Here is a 5,236-nt window from a genome sequence, read left to right as displayed (position 1 = left end):
GCTGATTCCTCTGCTTCCTCTGGAGGCTTCTCTGAGCTCTGCTGTGGTCTGAGACACTTGTTGCCAGAGGTTGCTAAGCATTTGTGTGAGCTGGGGTGTTTTTGTGGTGTGTCCAGCCAGCCCTAGAATCTCATTGCACCTACCGTGGCAGAGACCAGTATCCTAGGTGAAAACATTTAACTCACCTGGCCTAGATAAACTTATTACAGAGATAGAGAAGTGCAATGGACTCTTCAGGCAATACGTTATCTACCAGATCGCCTTTGTTCAAATCTTGGCAAGGGAAGCAGCAAGTGTAGGGCAATCTTGCCCTCTTCCCAGCTACACAACTACTTGGCTAAGTTATTGTCTCCTTTCACCTGCCATGTTCATGGTTCCCCTTTACAAATAATCAGTACCAGCTCCCATATAAATATCTCTGGGCCCCACCATCTCCTCCATCTCCTGCCCTTTTCCTCAGTTTGCCTGGACAGCACAACTCAGGGAGGGCCGTCTGATTTCCACACCCTCTCCTGCCATTCTGTCCTCCCTCCTCTCGACTTCAGATGCCACTGTTCCATGGAACTGTCCTTGACAACTTCACCAGTGGTTTCCAAACTGCTAAATCCAATGGTCAGTTCTCAGCTCTGGTCTTGAACTTTCAGCAGCCTCAGTCACAGCTCTTCCCTCCCTCTTCTTGAAGTCACTTGGTCTGTGGACACCACACTCTCCTGGTTTCCCTCTTGCCCCTCTGGCTGCCCCTGGGTCTCCATGGTGGCTCTTACCCTTCACCAGATTAAGTGTTTCAGGGCCCCTCTGTCCCCGGAACTCTCCCTTCTCTCTACCCTCTCTCCCCTAGAGACCTCATCCAGGCTCGTGACCTTGGAGTCTGTCTACAGGAAGAAAAATTCCAAACTGCATCTCCAGCCCTGACCTCCCTCTCTGCTCCAGACTTAACTATGTAGGTGGGTAGCTGACAACCTCCTTCACAGCCTGCTTGGCACTTCCATCACAGCCCGTCTAAAACTGAACTTGACTTCCCCTCACCTGTCCATGCTACAGTCTCCACATAGCCACAGAGCTTTCCAAAGTGGTCACACAGGGAGTATCCTGGTCTTCCAGTGCCTAGGACTCTGCCTTTCATGGTTGACTGCCTAGGTGCCTTGAAATTTCATTGTGGTTACAGTGCTTTCCTAATGGATCTGAGTATTCTTGAAAATGTTTACAAGTCAGTTGAATATAATTTTATCACAAATTCATGCTCTATTCTTTTGTTGATTTAAATATCTCTTGCGATGGAAAGCTGCTTTCCACCACCACAGCCAGCTACTTTGATGGACTCTGATGACAACATTCTCTCTGGTCCCTGTCCCTGTGCCCTTATTCCTCCCACAGACTCATAAGCTGGAGGGACTGCTGGGTCAAGGGGTAGGTATGTGATTGCACAAGCTAAAGAGCAGTAGTGCCAGGCTTTTGCACAAACCTGTAGTATCTATGTAGACTCTACATGGAATATGTGCAGTGTCCACAGATACATATCTTCTCTGGCTCTCTGTGTAGTCAGACATCTTATTTGCTGGTGGGTAGAATGATATCTGGGAGAAGGCAACGGCACCCCACTCCAGTACTCTTGCCTGGAAAATCCCATGGATGGAGGAGTCTGGTAGGCTGCAGTCCATGGGGTCGCTAAGAGTCAGACACGACTGAGCGACTTCACTTTCACTTTTCACTTTCATGCATTGGAGAAGGAAATGGCAAGCCACTCCAGTGTTCTTGCCTGGAGAATCCCAGGGACGGGGGAGCCTGGTGGGCTGCCGTCTATGGGGTCACACAGAGTCAGACATGACTGAAGCGACTTAGCAGCAGCAGCAGCAGCAGCAGAATGATATCTAGAAAGTGAAAGTCGCTCAGTCCTGACTCTTTGAGACCCCATGGACTGTATAGTTCATACAATTCTCCAGGCCAGAACACTGGAGTGGGTAGCCTTTCCCTTCTCCACGGGAACTTCCCAACCCAGGGATCGAACCCAGGTCTCCCTCATTGCAGGCAGATTCTTTACCAGTTGAGCCACCAGGGAAGCCCAATCGATGTAGTAGGTGTTCAAGAAAATTGCCTCCTGTGGCGTTCAGCATGTCAGAGCAAGGTTTGACCGATCTCACCTGTGCTCCATTCTCCACTGAGAACCTGTACCAGGCAATGGAGTTGCAGCCACTGAAGTGAAAATTGGACTTAAAGAAGAACTCTCCTTAGGCTTATGCCTTATCCGCGACGGACAGCACTGCAGAAGCATGCCGGCTATGACGGACCTCGAAGAAGCGTGGTCGAGAGGAGCTACCGGAAGTCCGAGGCCAGGGGCGGTGGCCGGGAGAAGCTACCCCACGCCCGAGGTCAGGGTGTGTGGCCAAAAGGAGCAACCCCACATCCAAGGAGCGCTGGCTGTGCAGGCGCAGGAGGGCCGAGAGGAGCCACTCCACGTTCAAGGTCAGGAGGGGCAGAGGTGAAGAGATACCCCTCGGCCAAGGTAAGGAGCAGTGGCTGTGCTTTGCTGGAGTAACCGTGAAGAGATAACCCACGTTCAAGGTAAGAGAAACCCAAGTAAGATGGTAGGTATTGCAAGGGAGTATCAGAGAGCAGACACACTGAAACCATAATCACAGAAAACTAGTCAATCTAATCACACAGACCACAGCCTTGTCTAATTCAATGAAACTAAGCCCTGCCTGTGAGGCCACCCAAGACGGGTGGGTCATGGTGGAGAGGTCTGACGGAATGTGGTCCACTGGAGAAGGGAATGGCAAACCACTTGAGTATTCTTGCCTTGAGAACCCCATGAACAGTATGAAAAGGCAAAATGATAGGATACTGAAAGAGGAATTCCCCAGGTCGGGAGGTGCCCAATATGCTGCTGGAGATCAGTGGAGAAATAACTCCAGAAAGAATGAAGGGATGGAGCCAAAGCAAAAACAATACTCAGTTGTGAATGTGACTGGTGATAGAAGCAAGGTCCGATGCAGTAAAGAGCAATATTGCATAGGAACCTGGAATGTCAGCTCCATGAATCAAGGCAAATTGGAAGGAATGATGCTAGAGCTGAAACTCCAGTACTTTGGCCACCTCATGCAAAGAGTTGACTCATTGGAAAAGACTCTGATGTTGGTAGGGATTGGGGGCAGGAGGAGAAGGGGACGACAGAGGATGAGATGGCTGGATGGCATCACCAACTCGATGGACATGAGTTTGAGTGAACTCCAGAGTTGGTGATGGACAGGGAGGTCTGGCGTGCTGCAATTCATGGGGTCGAAAAGAGTGGGACACAACTGAGCGATTGTACTGAACTGAACTGAACTGAGAATGATATCAGGTTAAGGTATTGATTTCTATTTCCTCATCACAAATGGTAACCATGCAAATGATCGTACAAATGGTGAACATTCATTGCATTTCTTCCTATTGGAAAATTTATGAGTAAGGAAGAGAGTGGAATTGTGCAGAGGGCAAACATAAACCAAAATGGCCCATCAGAATGGTCCTGATTTGGGCTAAAGTGACCGAGGCTGACATCCCGCCTGGATCTGTCTTAGGATCAGTTGACCCTGTGCAGGCAGCTCTGCAACTGGGACCATCCCTCTTTCTTGAAGGTGCATCTGAGAGGCATTTTCCAGGGCCCTCCCTCAAGGCAGATTGGAAGAGCCCTGATGAGAGATGAGGCCAGTCCTGCATCGGTCGCTTTCCAGCTATGTGACTTCAGACACATGTGTGTGTGACTTCAGACACTTCCCTTCCCAGAGCTCTTCATCCTACCAGGTATCAGGGGCTAAGATGATGGCCCCGACTGACCAGTGTACAGTGCCTGCAGTCCACCAGGGGTTCTGTGGCCCTCACCTCACAATCCCCTTGCAGGCCAACAGCCAGGCAGCACCATACTTCCTGGGGCAGTGTGGCTCCTGTGTGGTCTGAGGACCTGCCTTGCCCACAAGCTGCCTGTTACTGGTTCCTGACAAGGTAAGTACACAGATGAAGAGTAACTGCTTAGAAACCATAGAGAAATGTGGCACAGTAGTTCTATGTGTATTGAAACTAATAATTTAAAACTGGATTTAAACGGCTTGCCTTTGCTTTCATTTCTCGGGTAAATTAGATTGTATTTTCAAGGGGATGGGCTTCCCTGGTGGCTCTGTGGTAAAGAATCCGCCTGCCAATACAGGACACACGGGATCGACGCTAGGTCGGGAAGATCCCCTAGATAAGGATATGGCAACCGAGTTCAGTGTTTTTGCCTGGGAAATCCCATAGACGGATGAGGATGATGGGCTACAGTTCATGGGATCACAAAGAGTTAGACACAATTTAGCACCAAAACAACAACAAAAACAAAAATTAAAAATAGTTTAGTCCATGGTAGATTAGAAAAAAGAAATAGTACAAAAATCTGGACCTTTAACATAACATATTGAGGTAATATTTCCCACTGCTGCTGCTGCTAAGTCGCTTCAGTCGTGTCCTACTCTGTGCCACCCCAGAGACGGCAGCCCACCAGACTTCCCTGCCCCTGGGATTCTTCAGGCAAGAACACTGGAGTGGGTTGCCATTTCCTTCTCCAATATTTCCCATTAATCTAGGGTAATTCTAACAAGAATTTCTAACATTTTTAATACCTTTTGAGGGAGATGGCCCTTTTAATTCTTCATCATAGAGTACATCATGAGAAACGCTGGGCTGGAGGAAGCACAAGCTGGAATTAAGATTGCCGGGAGAAATATCAATAACCTCAGATATGCAGATGACACCACCCTTATGGCAGAAAGTGAAGAGGAACTAAAAAAGCCTCTTGATGAAAGTGAAAGAGGAGAGTGAAAAAGTTGGCTGAAAGCTCAACATTCAGAAAACGAAGATCATGGCATCTGGTCCCATCATTTCATGGCAAATAGATGGGGAAACAGTGGCTGACTTTATTTTTCTGGGCTCCAAAATCACTGCAGATGGTGACTGCAGCCATGAAATTAAAAGACGCTTACTCCTTGGAAGGAAAGTTATGATCAACCTCAACAGCATATTAAAAAGCAGAGACATTACTTGGTCAACAAAGGTCCGTCTGATCAAGGCTATGGATTTTCCAGTGGTCATATATGGATGTGAGAGTTGGACATAAAGAAAGCTGAGCACAGAAGAATTGATGCTTTTGAACTGTGGTGTTGGAGAAGACTCTTGAGAGTCCCTTGGACTGCAAGGAAATCCAACCAGTCCATCCTAAAGGAGA

This window comes from Bos grunniens, chromosome 15, assembly GCF_055505025.1.
Source record: "Bos grunniens cultivar Pamir isolate PY7600 chromosome 15, Bosgru_T2T1.0, whole genome shotgun sequence".
In the NCBI taxonomy this organism is placed as follows: domain Eukaryota; kingdom Metazoa; phylum Chordata; class Mammalia; order Artiodactyla; family Bovidae; genus Bos; species Bos grunniens.
The sequence above is the reverse complement of the archived record's forward strand: the minus strand, read 5'-3'. Positions refer to the sequence as shown.